Here is an 18,194-nt window from a genome sequence, read left to right on the forward strand (position 1 = left end):
CTGAGGCCAAGTGTTTCCTGCAATGCTGAACCTGCACCTCCCAGACAGCACCACTGAGCCGAGGACAGGCACACAGTAAGCATTGATAAATGTTGACTTGGGCCGGGCATGGTGGCTCACACCTGTAATCCCAGCACTTTGGGAGACCAAGGTGAGCGGATCGTGAGGTCAAGAGTTCGAGACCATCCTGGCCAACATGGTAAAACCCTGTCTCTACTAAAAATACAAAAATTAGCCAGGCATGGTGGCACACGTCTAGTCCCAGCTACTCAGGAGGCTGAGGCAGGAGAATCGCTTCAACCCAGGAGGAGGAGGTTGCAGTGAGCCGAGATCAGGCCACTGCACTCCAGCCTGGTGACAGAGCGAGACTTGGACTCAAAAAAAAAAAAGTTTACTTAATGAATCCGTAGAATATTTAGCCCCAAAGTTGTGCTGTGCCTCAGTCAAGGGGAGGAAGCCTGAGGCCCCTGCACCACGGTGCTTGCTGCCTGAGCAGGGGCTCTCCTGGGAGGCCCCCCAGGGCCTGGGGTCCCCCTTGTTTTTCTTCTTGTGATGTACCCAGGGTTGAATATTGTCCCCCCAAATTCACACCACCTGGAACCTTTCTTGTAACCTTATTTGGAAATAGGTCTCTTTAGATATGATCCAGTTAAGAGGAGGCCACAGTACATTAGGGTGTGGGCCCTAAATCCACGGGCCAGTTTCCTTAAAAGAAGGGGGACATTGGAACACAGACACAGAGAGGACCCTCACATGCAAAGATGGAGGCAGAGAGCAGAAGGGTGCAGCTAGAAGCCAAGGGGTGCCGAGAAGTGCCCAGAGCCTGCAGATCCCGGGAGCAGGAAGCCTCTTCCCCCAGAGCTGCAGGGGGCGCCCCACCGTGGTACCGCCCTGATTTGGATTTCTGGCTTCCGGAATGTGGGAAGACATGTTTCTGTTGTTTTCAACCGCCTTGTTTGCATCATCGGTTCCAGCAGCCCTAGGTTCTTCCTTCACAACCCTTGTCCTGGAGGCCCCAAGGCTGCAGCCCAGGTCGGCTGCACTGGCCGCAGTGGTGGGTGCTGGAGGCTGGCCAGGGCAGACCCACACCCCGCTCTGCACGGTGGCCGCACACCCACAGGCTCACAAGAGATTAGCTCATAACCCGGCCAGCGGGTCGCTAATTTAGCAGGAGTTCAAGGGACATCACAAAAGCGTGCTTGCTTTCTTGATACACATTTGGTGTGATTTATCACTGTCTTTTCTGTTTGTTTCTTTTTTTTCTTCTCTTTTTGAGACGGAGTCTCACTCTGTTGCCTAGGCTGGAGTGCAGTGGCATGATCTCTGCTCACTGCAGCCTCTGCCTCCCAGGTTCAAGTGATTCTCCTGCCTCAGCCTCCTGAGTAGCTGGGACTACAGGTGTTTGCCACAATGCCTGACTCATTTTTGTATTTTTAGTAGAGATGGGGTTTCACCATGTTGGCCAGGCTGGTCTCAAACTTCTGACCTCAGGTGAGCCACCTGCCTCAGCCTCCCTACGTGCTGGGATTACAGGCATGAGCCACCACGCCCAGCCCACTGTCTTTTCTTTTTTCTGAGAGTTTTAGGGGATGGAAAGAAAACTTGTCAGATGCTCCTGTCAGTTGCAGGGTAAATGGACTCTATAAACTTAAAAATGAAGTCCTGGCTGGCAGCATCCATCCCAAATGAGGCCAGGCACCCAGGGGTGCAGGTGTGTCAGTCAGGGAGGCTCGGGTAAGGCAAGGATGCAAACAAGTTACTCGAAGGCCCAGGTCCAGCACCCTGGGGAGAAGGTGTCCGGCTCCCAGCGGAAATGCAGTGATTCATTCTATCAGCGAGTCAATAAACCCATCCTCCACTTTGTGGGGAATGATCAACTTATTCCAGCTGGTATCTTAACATTTTAGAAGTATTTTTTTTTCACATCTGTGTGGAGGAACTCACAAATTCACCATGGAATGAGAAACCTGAGAGGTGGATTGCACCCTGGAGGCCTCAGTGAAAAGTCAGCTCTCGTGGAGAGCGGGTGGTGGTTGCACAAAGGTAGTTTTCGGGTCTGGGTATAAATAAATGCTGTCTTGTGGAACGCATCCGCCAGATCGCCCCCAGAACTGCATTTGCCTCCTGAAAGTTTTCTGCAAGGCCTGCCATGAGATGGGGCCAGGTCCCCTGGAATGAGTGAATGTGCTAACAAAGCCCCAGTCTCACAGGCACTGGGGTTTCTGCAAGTAAATTGATATTTGGCACAGCTTTAGCTACAGTGGTCCTGAAAGGAACACCCACAGCCCCGAGCTCGGGTCTTTCTTAGGTCGTGAATCATGAAGACATTTTTCTTGGATCCTCCCGATGGCCTGTGAGAGGTAATATGGTTCCCATCTGCAGTGAGGAAATTGAGCCTCACGAGGCTGAGGCGACAGAGGACTCCCAGTGCTTCTGCACCGCCTCGATGCCGACTCCCCGCCACCACACTGAGAGGTGGCCTCTTCCTCACAGAGGGTGGGCTGCACCCCACGCGCAGAGGACGCCGCCGTCAGTCCTGGCCGACACCCCGCACACCCTCCGTGGTGTGCCCCAGATACCTGCCTGCAAGGTCTCAGTGTTAATTGTGCTTTTGCTGTCAATGGGGCCATGCCACATATTCCTCCACAGACCACACTTCATCTCCAAGATGAAGGCGGATCAAAGGCTTTTCTGTCTGGTGCTGCTGTTTGCTGCTGCCTCAAAACAATTCTGCAAAACTAACTGATGAGCAGGGAAGCTTCTGTTGCTGCATACGGGAAGGAGAGTGTCGCCTGTCAGCTGTGGCACATCCCATCCTGGGTGCAGCTCGTCACCCTTGCAGGGCGAGCTGCAAAGGAGACAGTGGGTTCCTTTGCCATGTTCTTGCTGGCTCTCAAAATAGAACTACTTTAAAGTTGTAAAGTTGTCACCCTTGAAGTCACCCCGTTCATCTGTTTCTGATATCTGCTTCTTTCATGTCTGCCTTGGACTTTCTTCCTCAAAGGCCAGTTGTGTTTTCTTTTCCTTTAAAGAATTCCAGGGTGGTTCTTTCTCGCCCATCCTCACTGTGGCATCTTCGGTTTGTATTTTCAGCACTTGCCTCTTTTTTTTTTTCCTGAGACAGAGTCTCACTCTGCTGTTCAGGCTGGAGTGCAGGGGCATGATCTCGGCTCACTGCAACCTCCGCCTCCCGGGTTCAAGAGATCCTTTTGCCTCAGCCACCTGATTAACTGTGACTACAGGCATGTGCCACCACGCCTGGCTAATTTTTGTATTTTTAGTAGATGTGAGGTTTCACTGTGTTAACCAGAATGGTCTCGCTCTCCCGACATTGTAATCTGCCCACCTCGGCCTCCCAAAGTGCTGGGATTACAGGCGTGAGCCACCACGCCCGGCCTTCTCCTCCTTTTAAAAATTGCTTGACCCAGCCAGGCACGGTGGCTCACACCTGTGTCTCAGCACTTTGGGAGGCCGAGGCGGTGCAGTGAGCCAAGATTGTGTCATTGCACTCCAGCTGGGGCAACAGAGTGAGGCTCCATCTCAAAGGAAAAAAAGAAATTGCCTGGCCCGTTTTTTCTGGAATGACTTCTTAAGACTTTCTCCCAAGAAAACCCTGAAAACTACTGAAAGACTTAAGACCTTCTGGATCCATGAACTTCTGGACAAATGCGTTGGCTGTGGGGTAGCCTCAGCTTTGAACTTCAAGATTTCAAACCCGAGAAAAACGAGCAGCAGGACATTCAGATTTTACTTTATATAAAGCATTTTGAACTACATTTACATTTAATTTATTATATTTTCTTGTATAATGATTTGGCTGAATGAATGACTTATAATGACCTGAGATTCTATGTTGTGATATCCAGTGTTTTAAACCTTGGATATTTAACAAACTTTCCAAAATCAAATTATAAATTATGTCTCTTTCTAACCTAAAATTTTAGATATTAAGTCCTCTAAAGTCCAAAAAATGACATTTGGATTATTTAGTATAGAAATCATACAGGAAGCATTGTCAAATATGAAATAGTGTTTGGCTTTCTTTGGGCTATATTTGTGTAAATGTGTTATTTGTATGTGTTCCAAAATTATGTAAAACTCCTATAATTCTAATGTGATGTACCATGTGTTATCAGTAATAATTATAACTGTTATGTTAAATGACTGTGCTACAGAGGTAACAAACATCTTTGTCAATTGTGTCTTTAACTGTGGCTATCCTCAAATGTTTTTGTCATCCACAGGCAATTGTTGTCTCTCTTTAAAAGACGGTTTTATAATCAGCTATATAATTTAACAGGTGCTCTTAAATGAAGGATTCTCATTAATAACTCTGCAGATTGTGACATTAGAATAGAGGGATAACTTTCAAACGGAAGAGTGAATGGTGTTTGGTTTTATCTGGACTGTATTTGTACAAATATGTTATTAGTGTATGTTCCAAAAATTATAGGAAACTTCTATAATTCTGAAACTATTTAGTGTTCATTATTAATAATTATAATTGTTATGTAAAATTGTTGTATGCCACAGAGTAACCAAAATTCCTAGTTAATCATAGCTTTAATTGTGGCTACCCTAATTCTTTCGTCATCCACAAACATTTTGTCTTGCTTGGTCCTTTACAAAAGGCAGTTCATCATCAGATATAGGACGCTGAGTGCAGGTCTCAGGTCACTTTAAAAATTGTGCTATTTAAATAGAGAAAAAAAACAAATTTGTAGGACTCTCATGGAGAACAAATGTGTTAAATATTGCCAAACCTTTTGTTTTCAGAGTCAAGAGAACTTATTTCTTTAGAGTTATTTGCAACTTTTAACAGGTGAGTAAAATATACTTCTGTGAACAAAATTTGCAGCCTATTTGTTTCTGTCTACCTGACTTCTCCACAGTTTGGAAACTATTTCTGAGTATTCCAAATTTATGGTAGTATAGTTAATTGTATAAGTGCAATAAGAATCCGTTTTCTTTTGTAACAAGACAAATTGGAGAAATTGGTCATTTTACCAAGGCTTTGTCTGGAGCAGCATGCTTCCTTTAAAGAATCAGAGTGGACTTAGAGCCAGTTAAAGCCCATTGGGAAACCTGGCCTCATACCTTGTCCACACAGAGTCCCTGCACAAGGTTCCTGACCTGTGGTAAGTAAAGAATGTCACTTTCTAATAGGCCCAGAAATCCCAAGTTGTCTTAGGACCTCAAGAGGAGAGGAATTTGCTCAGCTCACAGGTATTTGAGGGTACAAACCCACGGCTGGGCTCAGCTTTTAAAAAGTCTTATGTGGGATGTTTCATGGTAGAGTTCCATCACAGCCAATTAAAGCCTATGTGAAAAATAATTAAAATAATTATTCTTGCTGCACTTTATGCAAATAATCAGGCCAAGTACAGTAAGACTAAAGTTTATTTTGTAAAGTGTAAATCAGTTCTATCATTTGTTTTTTAAAATGGGGACTGGAGAGAGAAAAATCATGCTTCAAATGAAAGACTAAAGTACACTGTTGTTAGTTGTTCGTGAGGTTTTTTCTGCAGTTTAAGTTCTAAATTATTTGTGGGTTAGAAGTCCCCAAACTAATGCTTTAAGATCTTTTCTTTTAAACCTGGGAATTGTACTCCTCATCCTAGGACTCGTTGTTTACCTTATAGTATGCTGCTCACTTAAATACTGTACTAAAACCCTAGAAGAAAGCAATGATGTGTTTCCCACGCAAACCTTGGAGGCCCAGCCAGGCCTGCATGAGTCCGCTCCGACAGTTGCAAAGCGGTTCCACCCTTCTCACCTTGGGGTTCACTCCCATTCCCACTGCGACGCCTGCCAGCAGGAGGAAGCCAGAGTGATCGACAGCCTTTTCCCATCTTCATAGACTACACCTTAAGATTAAGGTGTTATAAAACCCAAAGGGAGGGACTGAAACCACCTTTGCAACGTTATGAGACAGTGAAAGGGATGTAACTTAACTGACTCCATCTTGCTTCTGACCGCCAAGCTGTCCTTGTTCATTCCTGGGCGTAGGCTGAACTAACTTTGGGAGAAACTTGTTTATAGTTTATAGTTTAAACAAAGACGGTAACAGCCCTTTCCCAAAGCAGACCTCCTTCTTGCCTGGGGACTAGATTGCTTTTGTAGGACTATCATCAGTCACAAGGTTAGAAATGATGCTTTAGGAGTCATGCAGCTGGGGGCTTCTGACCCTCACTAAACTGCTCCCAAGATCAGTGTGTGACATAGTTTGCAGGCCCTGAACTTGACGGATTAGCTGTCACCACCCAGATCAATAAGCTGGCTCATCTGCTCTTGTGGCCCCCACCCAGGAACTGACTCAGCGAGAGGAGACAGCTTCGACTCCCTATGAGTTCATCTCTGACCAATCAGCACTCCTGGCTCACTGGCTTCTCCCTGCCACCAAGTTATTCTTAAGAACTATACTCCCCAAATGCTCAGGGAGACTGATTTGAGTAATAATAAAACTTCAGGCCGGGCGCGGTGGCTCAAGCCTGTAATCCCAGCACTTTGGGAGGCCGAGGCGGGTGGATCACGAGGTCGAGAGATCGAGACCATCCTGGTCAACATTGTGAAACCCCGTCTCTATTAATACAAAAAAATTAGCTGGGCACGGTGGCGCGTGCCTGTAATCCCAGCTACTCAGGAGGCTGAGGCAGGAGAATTGCCTGAACCCAGGAGGCGGAGGTTGCGGTGAGCCGAGATCGCGCCATTGCACTCCAGCCTGGGTAACAAGAGCGAGACTCCGTCTCAAAAAAAAAAAAAATAAATAAATAAAAAAAATAAAAAAAATAATAAAACTTCAGTCTCCGCAGAAAAAATACTAAATAAATAAAAATAATGAAAACTAATTTAAAATTTTATTACCTGAAGTAACTGAGTATTATTTTAAAACCTGATCACTGTAAGTGGTGCTTTCTCTTCACAGGCTGCCGTGGGTGGTAAAAAACTTACTTTGAGGCAGGCAGAGCTCTTTTGCTTGAAATAGATGTTCCAGTTCAAATAAAAGGGTTGATCAGAATGATGTCCTGTGGAATCTCTGGAGCACGGCAGAGGTCCAAGGGCAGGAAGTGCGATACTATGGGCTGCTTGGAAAGCGGAGTCGGGGCGTGGCCAGGAAGTTTCCTCTTCTGCCACCTGGCTTCCTCGGTGGTTCTCACACAGCCTCTAAGGTCTGCTTCAAATACAGCTCTCCAGGACTTTCTAGTTACCATGTCCAACAGGCAGCTTCACTCTGGGTCTTTTATTTTAAGCAGTAGGGAAATTGGATGGGATTGGTTCAGTCTGTCTTTCAAGCTAGACACACAGCTGAGCTGTGGCTGGCCCAGCTTTCTCTGGGCACCTGCTTTGGAGTAATCGGCAGTGTTCACGCAGGGAGCCCACTATGTCCACCAGGGCTGTGCCCACCGGGAGAAAGGCGGGTGCAGGCGCGGGGAAGATCCGCCCTCCGTAATGGATACTTTCAGGGTTTGATATTGATTATGTTATTTTTTAAACTTTTTTGAGAAAAAATATGTAGCTTAGTTTGGATAGAATTGGCATATTCCTAACACTGAGTCTTCCAATACAACAACATGGCCTGTCAATCCATCGATTCCAGTGCCTTTGATGTATTTTGACAACATTTTCTGGTTTTCTCTTTATGGGTCTTTCACATTTTGAAAGGAAGACTCAGATTCAAAAGCAACAAATAAAATATAAATAAAAAAATAAAGAAAACAAAGGAACCCAAGGAATTCTAGGCTTTAGACTACGTGGCTCACCAACTAAAAAACACAGCAAGAAGCTAATGGGGCAGAAACATCCCGGAAGGGCACCAATTTCCAACGTTAAAGTCACTCTGCTCATGGTGGGAAAAGATCTGTTTTATGATAGCTGTGAGGGTCTTCTGGTCACCTCATTCGTGAAGGAGGGATTCCCCTACCCTAAACAGCATGAGAGAGCTGAACACACAACCAACACCAGTCAGAGAAGAGCAAACAGAGGCTCGTTAACAGAGCACATTCACAGCCTGGAAGAGGGGTCAACATGGGGCCAGCAGGGGCTGTGCTCAGGGACGGGGTGACAAGCAGGGGCCACTGCGGGCAGGCTTTGTAGCAAGAAGGGCGGTGACCCTGGTTTCCATGGACGGATGCGATTGGATTGTTTGAACAATTCCACAGGCTGCAGAAGGTGGCAGAAGGTGGCAGAAGGTGGCAGCCTGTGGAATTGTTCAAACAATCCAATCGCATCCGTCGGATTTGGGAGCCAGGTGGGGCGCAGCTGGTCTGGCTAATAGGGGAACCAGCCAGGTGAGGAGCCTTTCTTCCTGGCTGGGGGCACATCCAGCAAAAGCAGGGAAGCTCTCCAGGCCTGTCCAGCTCCGAGAAGTCAGGGCAGTACTTGAATCTGAGACGTCACAGTACATAAGGTTCTCACACGTCAGTGCTGTGAATGTCAGAATACACGTGTTTTTATTAGGGGATCAGTAACATATTTAATACATGGAATGGCTCAAGTCCTCCTTTTTAGGGGGATGAATATTAGGGTGAAACTGTGTTTATCTCAAGGTGCAAAGCATCGTTTTCTATCCGTGGTGTGTGATATGCCTGCTGACTCCCCCAGGAAGCTGGTCAAGGTGTCGGCTCCGCTTCCATGTGAGTACAAACTATTCTTTGCACCCAAGCTCCGTTTCGTGGCCATCCCTACATTATAAGACCACATGTGTGCACATGTGCACGCATGCACACACACACACATCCATGCACTCACACACACATCCACCCACTCACACACACATATCCACCCACTCACACACACATCCACCCACTCACACACACACATTCACACATTCCCCACACACACATCCACTCACTCACACACACCCACACACACACACCCACGCACTCACACACACATCCACATATACACACACATCCACGAAATCGCACACACATCCGTGGACTCACACATCCACGCACTCACACATCCACGCACTCACACATGCACATCCACGCACTCACACACATCCATGCATGCACACACATCCACCCACACACACATCCACGCACTCACACACATCCACGCACACACACATCCATGCACACACACATCCACACACTCACACACACATCCATGCACTCACACACACAAACACACATCCACACACTCACACACACGGGTGCTCTTTTCTCTCAGGCCAGTTATTTACTGGACTATCTGAATCTGCAGCTACCTAGGACCCCAAAGAACATTTAAACTCAAGATGCCAGAGAGGCTGTGCCTAAGCTAGGACTGGGTGAAGTAAGGAGTTTCAGAATCTTGGATTCATAGACCTTAGACATGAAAAGCCTGTAAGTCTTCCAATGCAGTCTTCCCTGCTTGTTGTAGAGATGGTTCTGTGAGTGAGGAAGCAACCAGCAGCCTCCAAGGGCTGGCACCCTCCCGCTCTGCATATCAGCACCTGCACAGAGTCAGCACTTGCAACTGTCATCAAAGTGAAGGCACACAGACGGAGGCAGGAAGTGCGATGGAGACAAAGCCCCAGCCTGACATTCGCCAGTGTGGGAGACAACACCTACCTCATGGTCACACTGCATTTCAGCTGGGATTCAAAATTTGTTAGTTTCAAGGCAATGGATTTGGTTCTAACCTGATTATCAGTGTGTGATGGAAAAGCAGTAAATTTTTGTCAGCAATGCACAAATTCATTAAAAAATCCAATTATTTTATTTTGTAAGTGGCCTAATATTCTGAGGTTAAAACATTTGAACACAGTAATTTAATGGATTGTAGTTTTAGACCAAAATGCAACAGAGGGCAGTTCATCCTATTCCTCTAAGCACAGCAAAAAAATCTCAGACGTTATATGCAAAACAAGCACACAAAGACTCTCACATCAGAGAGAACGCAGACTGGCCAGGGACCTCAGGACCCAAATAATAACACCATGGTGCCCTGGCTTTTCTTTTTGCCCCTGTATACCAGACCAAATACCAGAGACAGTAGCAGCCTGGAAATGCCAATAGGCACAGAGAAAAAGTCCCAGGAAAAGCCTACTCTCTATACCCAAAGAATTAGGAACGACTTTGCCTATCAAGACAGAACGCATTTACACAATAACTGCCCGAACCCATCTCAACTCCCATTAGCAAAGGCTGACTGACGAGCCTACATTTACCCCTTTACCCTGATGTAATGATCGGACTTTCACCCAAAGCCCTCCTCCTGGCATGGTATCAGAGAAGACTGAGTGGGGAGCTGGACTTTCCTCCTCACTTGGCATTAATGAGGCTCCCTTGACAGGGCCATTGGAGGCTAAGAAAACCTACACTTGAGAAAAGACAATCAACAGACACTAACAGCAAGGTGACAGAAATATTGGGATTATTTGACAAGGGTTTTAAGAGAGTCATCATAAAAATGTCTCAACAAACAATCACAACAAACTTGAAACAAATAAAAAATAAGAAGGCTTAGCAAAGAAATAGTAAATCTAAAGAAGAAACATAAGGGCATTTTAGAAATTGAGATTACAATAATTCCATCCACTGCATGATCAGCTCAGCAGCAGAATGACAGAGGAAAGAAACTAATGATGTTGAAAATATAATATTAGAAATTACCAATCTGAACAATAGAAAAAAAATAAGCTACAAAAAATAATGAACAGAGCTTCAGGGACACGTAGGACTGTAACAAAAGACCTAATGTTCACATCAGGGTCTCAGAGGAGAGGAGAGAGAGGGTGGGGTTAAAAAGTATTCAAAAAATAATTGAGGAAAAGTTCCAAAATTTAGCAAGATTTAAACCTACAAATCCAAGAAGCTAAGTCCTGAGCAGTATAAACCCCAGAACTACACAAGACTCATCATAATCAAACTTTAGAAAACTAAGAACTTAAAAAAATTCTTGAATGCAGAGATAAAAAATTAACACCTTACCTACAGAGGAACAGGTTGAATGCAGTCGATTTCTTGTGAGAACCATAAGGGCCAAAATGAAGTGGGATAACATTTTGCAAGTTCTGAAAGCAAAGAGCTGTAAATCTGAAATTTTATATCTAGGAAATCGTCCTCAGGATGAGGGAAAAACCAAGATATTTTCAGAAGAAGGAAAATTGAGAGAATTTATTGTTAGCAGACCTGCTCTACAGAACAGCTAATGAAAATTTCAAAACAGAAAGGAAATTATAAAAGAAGGAATATTGGAACACCAGGAAGGAAGAAAGAACAGGAAGAGCAAAAAGATGGGCAAATACAATAGGCTTTCCTTCTCCCTGAGTCTTCCAAATTAGCTTTGACAAAGAAAGCAAAAATTACAACTCATTCTGATGTGGTTCTAAATGTATGTAGAAGGAATGCTAAAATAATTATCAAAAAGGGAGTCAAGAGACTTAACGAGAGTTAAGATTTCTACACTCCACTCAAACTGGTGAAATGTCAACAGCAGTAGATTGATAAGTCATATAAATATATATATTTATTTGTTTATATAATGTAATACCTACAGCAACTCTTAAAAAACCTATACAACAAGATACACTCAAAACATTATAGGCAAACAATGGATTCTAGAAAGAGTTCAGGAAAACAGGAGAAAGAAACAGAAATTGAACAAACACAAGACTAAAAGACAAAATGGCAGCCCCAAGCCCTAACATATCTATAATTACTTTAAATGTAAATGGTCTAAATACACCAATTAAAAAACAGAGACTGACAGAGTGGACTAAAAAAATGGTCCAACTACACGCAAGAGTATTGTGCTACTGACAAAAAGTAATCTCAAAAATTCACACAGTATATGATTCCATTTACTTAACGTTCTTGAAATGACAGCCGTACAGATGGAGAAGAGAAGACTCATTTCCAGGGTTTAAGAATGGTGGGGGCAGACAGGCAGGTGTGGCTCGAGAGAGGTAGCAAGGAGGAGGTCTCTGGTGACGGAACCATTCTGTATCTTGATTGCAGTGGTGATTACATGAAAATATGTCTGTTAAAATGGGTTAGAATACACATACACTGTACCAATATCAGTTTCCTGGATTTGATATTGTACTATATTTACATACAATGTAACCATTGGAGAAAACCAGGTGAAGGGTATATGTCTCTCTAAGCTGTCTTTACAACTTCCTATGAATCCAGTATTTTTTCAAAATAAAAAGTTTAAAACACAGGACAGAATTTTATATGTGGTGTGAGCTCAACCACACAAATGATTTCATTTAGATAGAACAAAATACAAGCAATACATGCACTTTTTAAAAAAGTTAAGGCATAGTCTTCCACGGTGGTATCAGCAACAGGGTGTTATAACTTTGATGACATCATTATTCAGCATTAATGGAAACTATTTTCTTCTCTGGTTTATAAAATGATGACCTGGCAAGAAAATGTGAGTTATTAGTAAGCAGTGAAGCCAGAAGATGTTTCTGTTCTATTTTAGTGAACTATTTTTGTCTTCTCTTTGTAAACCAAGCAGTTGTCCTTATTTTGAAGCATGTCTTGGAGCACAACAAGACTAGTTCAGAAATACATTTCTTGTCTGGTACAGATCATTTGCTAAAAAAAATGGTGGTACAGAATTAGATAAAAAGTAGGTCAACTTTACCCAGTAGGTTACAACTCCATAGGGTCGAAAAAGATTTCAGTCAGGTTTGTTTCATACAGGGAAAGGTATTACAGGATACTCTTCCTGGAGAATATGGAATTTCAGATTTTCCAAGAAAAGTAATTTTTTATTCTTTATGACACAAGCAGTTCTTTTTCGGATTATGTGATTAACAAAGATGTAGTGTGTTATAGTTGAAAACATGGATTCAGCCTAATTCTTCGGCAAGTTTTTTGTTTGTTTATTTGTTTGTTTAAGACAGGGTCTCGCTGTCACCTAGGCTGGAGTGCAGTGGCGTGAACATGGCTCACTGCAGTCTCGGCATCATGGGCTCAAGGGATCCTCCTGCCTCAGCCTCCCAAATAGCTAGGACTATAGGTGTACACCATGCCTGGCTAATTTTTTTTTTTTTTTTTTTTTGAAATGGAGTTTTGCTCTGTCACCCAGGCTGGAGTGGAGTGGCACAACCTTGGCTCACTGCAACCTCTGTCTCCCGGGTTCAAGTGATTCTCCTGCCTCAGCCTCCTGAGTAGCTGGGGTTACATGCACACACCACCACAACCAGCTAATTTTTTTGCATTTTTAGTAGAGATGGAATTTCTCTATGTTGGCCAGGCTGGTCTTAAACTCCTGACCTCAGACGATCCACCCACCCTCCCCTTGACCTCCCAAAGTGCTGGGATTACAGACGTGAGCCACTGAGCCCGGCCATCTGGGTAATTTTTTTGTTTTTCTTGTTTTTGTAGGAATGGGGTCTCACTTTGCTGCCTAGGCTGGTCTCGAACTCCTGGGCTAAGTGATCCTCTCGCCTCAGCCTCCCAAAGTGCTGGGAGTATAGCACTGTGCTTGGCCAGGCCAGGATCTTAAAGGCATTTGCACATATATTACTCTAACGTATCGTCTGTTAATTTATATTCACCAGCCACACAGAACTGTTACACTGTTTTACTACCTCTTCCTGTGTCTTAGAGCCGGGTCCCTGACCCCTAGGCTGTGGACAGTCCCGGTCTGTGGCCTATTAGGAACTGGGCTGCATAGCAGGAGGTGAGCAGCAGGTGGGTAAGGGAAGGTTCATGTGTATTTACAGCTGCTCCCATTGCTCCCATTACTACTAAGCTCCGCCTCCTGTCTGATTGGCGGCATTAGATTATCCCAGGAGCCTGAACCCTGTTGTGAACTGCACATGTGAGGGATCTGGAGTTGCACGCTCCTTTTGAGAAACTAATGTCTGATAACCTGTCACTGTCTCCCATCACTCCCAGATAGGACCCTCTAGTTGCAGGAACACAAGCTCAGGGCTCCCACCGATTCTACATTATGGTGAGTCAACATTTCATTATATATGACAATGTAATAATAATATAATTAAAGTGCACAATAGACGTAATGTGCTGGAATCATCCTGAAACCACCCTGCCACCATCCGTGGAAAAGTTGTCTTCGACAGAATCAGTCCTTGGTGTCAAAAAGGTTGGGGACCACTGCTTCGGAGGAGATTAGAATAAGAAGGACCCAGACAATGGAACGAAGCTAAAAAGTTTCATGACCTACATTTGCATGACGGCTCCTCTTTTGTGCTGGTGAAGGTGCTTGTAATTTTCTATTCCAGTTTTGAATGGGGGTCCGACTCCAGCTGTTATTTACTTTTAGAAGCATAAGCAAACAAGTTTATTGTTTTAGCTACAAATAATCCCCCAAAACACCAAGGGTCTAATCCGTGGTCAATAGCTGTTGATTCGAATGCAGCTGCTCTATTTCCTCTGATGTTTGGTTCTTAGCTGCTTAAGCTTCAGTGCGGCTCCAAACATCAGACTGAACACGACTATGCAAGAAACCTTCCAAAATGCTACATTTTGAACTTTATAAAACTTACAGTTGCAGTAATGCCGGATACTTGATCATGCATCTGGCATTACTGCAACTGTATCTAACACAGACACTACAGGGCATCCTCCAAGGTTTCTTGTTTTTATTATTATACTTTAAGTTCTGGGATACACGAGCAGAATGTGCAGGTTTGTTACATAGGTATACACATGCCATGGTGGTTTGCTGCATCCATCACCCATCATCTACATTAGGTATTTCTCCTAATGCTATTCCTCCCCTAGCCCCCCACCCCCCAACAGGTCCCAGTGTGTGATGTTTCCCTCCCTGTGTCCATGTGTTCTCATTGTTCAACTCCCACTTATGATGAGAACATGTGGTGTTTGGTTTTCTGTTCCTGTGTTAGTCTGCTGAGAATGATGGTTTCTAGCTTCATCCGTGTCCCTGCAAAGGACAGAACTCATCCTTTTTTTTGTTTTGAGATGGAGTCTCACTCTATCACCCAGGCTGGAGTGTAGTGGTGTGATCTCGACTCACTGCAACCTCCGCCACCCGGGTTCAAGCAATTCTCGTCTCAGCCTCCCGAGTAGCTGGGATTATAGGCACCTGCCACCATGCCCGGCTAATTTTTGTATTTTTAGTAGAGACGGGGTTTCATCGTCTTGGCCAGGCTGGTCTTGAACTTCTGACCTGATGATCCACCCACCTCGGCCTCCCAAAGTGCTGGGATTACCGGTGTAAGCCACTGCGCCGGGCTGAACTCATCCTTTTTTATGGCTGCAGGGTTTCTTTTAAGATAAAAACTTGTGACAGATGATTTTTACATTGGATCCTGGGAGAGTGGGGAAGTTCTTGATTTTACTACCTGAAGACTTTTTTCACCTAAAGCCCCAAGGGGAAAACAGAGATCTCTGTTAGCACCTGCTAACATTTATGGTAAAAAACTTCACCTTCTATGTCCAGCGCTGCACTGAACCCATCATCTCACCTCATGACAATTCTGTGGGCAAAGCGCTGTTTTACTGCTCCCCATTCCTGCCATTTTAGGAAGAAAGCAAGGCTTAGAGGGGTTACATTTTCCCAAGAGCATGCAGCTGTTAAGTGGATTGAAATCTGATCTCCTAAAATTTAAATTTCTTTGAGCATCCCAGTGATTCATGACTTCCAATAAAGGTCAGTCAGCACCGCCTCAAGGCCTCAGTGCTGGAGAGACCCCGCAGCCCTGTTCACACACCCCGCAGCCCAGTTCACACAAACCGCAGCCCCATTCACCCCACAATAGCCCCATTCACCCCCCCACAGCCCCATTCACCCCCCACAGCCCCATTCACCCTCCCACAGCCCCATTCACACCCCCCGCAGCCCCATTCACCCCCCACAGCCCCATTCACCCCCCACAGCCTCATTCACCCCCCCCACAGCCCCATTCACACCCCCCGCAGCCCCATTCACCCCCCCACAGCCCCATTCACACCCCCCACAGCCCCATTCACACTCCCCGCAGCCCCATTCACACCCCCCACAGCCCCATTCACCCCCCCACAGGCCTATTCACACCCCCCGCAGCCCCATTCACCCCCCACAGCCCCATTCACCCCCCACAGCCCCATTCACCCCCCCACAGCCCCATTCACCCCCCCCCGCAGCCCTATTCACACCCCCCGCAGCCCCATTCACCCCCCCACAGCCCCACCATTCACCCCCCACAGCCCCATTAACCCCCCCACAGCCCCATTCACCCCCCACAGCCCCATTCACCCCCCCACAGCCCCATTCACCCCCACAGCCCCATTCACCCCCCCACAGCCCCATTCACCCCCCCACAGCCCCATTCACCCCCCACCCCTCAGCTCTCCATCAGTTTCATCCAGTGTTGCAGATCCCTGCTCCTCTTCCTTCCCTGTGCTCTGCAGAAACAGGAATACAGGACCCCAGGACGATTTCCATTTTCCTTGACTCTTCTTTGCAGCAAAGGGCCAGGTTCCTTGCGTACTGCATTGAATAAGTGGCAAAGAACTCTGCTATTCCTACAGCTGTGCAGCCGGCTTTTCCCCGCTTACCCTCTCAGGGTTAATGTCCCGGTAATGCCCTTCCTCAAGCCGGATTTTTATTCTGTCTTTGCGCTCAGCTTGCAGCTTACTGAGCAGCAGGAAAGAGGGAGGCCCAGGCGTTGAGGACAGGACGGGTGGCTCCCTCGGGCCTGGCTGCGTGCGGGCACGTCCTGTTGTGTTGTTCGTCTGTATACAGCAGGCACCGCACAGTCTGCACCGCGGGAACCGGATGTCGGCCCCGACCCCAAGCCCCGTCCAGGGTCTCCCCTCTGGTGCGGAGAGGTGGGGGGACTTCCTCGCCAGCCTCCACTCCGGCCCCGCGGCTGCCGGGCTGTCCAGGGCGCGCTGGGTGCCTGTCGCTCTCCCGGCAGGTATCAGGGCGGAGTCTTACAAAGCGCTTCTCAAGGTGCGGGTTTCAGACCAGCCCCATCGACACCGCGGAACTTGTTAAAAATGCAAACGCCAGGCCCCCTCCCATGCCTTGGGACAAGCTGTGTCTGACAGGCCTACCTGATAGTTCTGACCCAGTTCAAGCCGGGTCCACACCGCAGTGGTGAGGGGAGCGGATTCGGATTCGGGATATCACTGAAAACAGATTTCAAAGTTCCCGAAGGCTTCTTTTCCTACAGCAGCCCCCTCCTGACCTCGTCTCCGCCCTCCCCTTCTGTGCCCCCGCGGCTCACCGGGACTGAAGTGGGACCTCTCGCTAAGCCACATCCTTTCATGGCGTCTTCCCGGGGTTACCCCATGCTTTGAAAGGCCTCTCAGAAGCACTCAGTTAATTCTTGCCAAGACCTGGCGCAGGTGCTGTTTGTGGGGAGGAAAGGAGGTGAAGTGCATTCCTGTGTTTTTGTAAAGAAACTACTCGGCATCTGGTGCCTGCTCGATTCATGGCGGCAGCTGTGACTCTTCCGCCCACCAGGTCTCTCTGCGGCACTGAGCTCACTCACCCTCTCACAGGAAGTTATCCTGTGTCTATTCCACCACCTCCATGGACCGCAACACCCCTGCACCACACCAGCTTCCTGAGGCTCAAAATTGGGATCATACCACTATTACCTCATAGGATTATCTTCCTAACAAAGCAGGCAATATCTCTAACTCACATAGTACAGCACCTAATACGGTGTTTTAAAAAGTGGTCATGATGTTAGCTACATATTTTAAAATATTTATTGAAATGAAATTCACATACCACAGAATCCCTTTAGAGTGAGCGATTCGGCGGCGTTCAGTGCATTTGCAACGCTGAGCGGCCACCGTGTCTAGTTCCAGAACGTCTCCACATTTCACGACAAAGCCCTGTCCTCCTTCGGCAGCTTCCCTTCGCTCCCTCCTCCTCCCGGCCCCTGGCAACCACCAACCTGCTTTCCGTCTCTACAGAGTCGTCTATTCTGGATATTTCATATAAACGGGATCATACAATATGTGACCTTTTGTGTCTGACTTCTTTCACTGAAAATCATGTTTTCAAGGTTCACGCGTGTTGCAGCATGAGTCGGTAACGCCTTGTCTTTTGGGGCTGAATCTAACTCTGTTGTACAGATGCAACTCCATTTGCTTATCTGTTCACCTGCTGTTGGGTGTTTGGGAAGCCTTTTGGGTACTGCGCATAGTGCTGTGATGAGTATGTGTGAACAGGGATCTGTTTCAGCTTCTGTTTTCAGTTCTTTGAGGTATATGCCTAGTAGATTTCTGTGTCATATGGTATCTCAATGTTTACTT

At 46.2% G+C, this 18,194-nt stretch overlaps 2 long non-coding RNA genes across 2 annotated transcripts; both read right to left on the reverse strand.

Annotated features, from left to right (window-relative positions):
- Positions 1-11,439: 11,439 nt before the first annotated feature.
- Positions 11,440-15,675, reverse strand: LOC105726124 (uncharacterized). Its single transcript, XR_001109443.2, has 2 exons — positions 14,143-15,675; positions 11,440-12,362 (listed from the first exon to the last, which is right to left on the reverse strand). It is a non-coding gene; the product is annotated as an uncharacterized LOC105726124 (long non-coding RNA).
- A 599-nt stretch (positions 15,676-16,274) lies between these two features.
- LOC105726123 (uncharacterized) lies at positions 16,275-17,726 on the reverse strand. Its single transcript, XR_001109442.2, has 4 exons — positions 17,665-17,726; positions 17,153-17,276; positions 16,980-17,054; positions 16,275-16,410 (listed from the first exon to the last, which is right to left on the reverse strand). It is a non-coding gene; the product is annotated as an uncharacterized LOC105726123 (long non-coding RNA).
- Between the last annotated feature and the right edge of the window lie 468 nt (positions 17,727-18,194).

Source organism: Aotus nancymaae, unplaced genomic scaffold (genome assembly GCF_030222135.1).
Source record: "Aotus nancymaae isolate 86718 unplaced genomic scaffold, 86718_ANA_hifiasm-v0.15.2.pri h1tg000020l, whole genome shotgun sequence".
In the NCBI taxonomy this organism is placed as follows: domain Eukaryota; kingdom Metazoa; phylum Chordata; class Mammalia; order Primates; family Aotidae; genus Aotus; species Aotus nancymaae.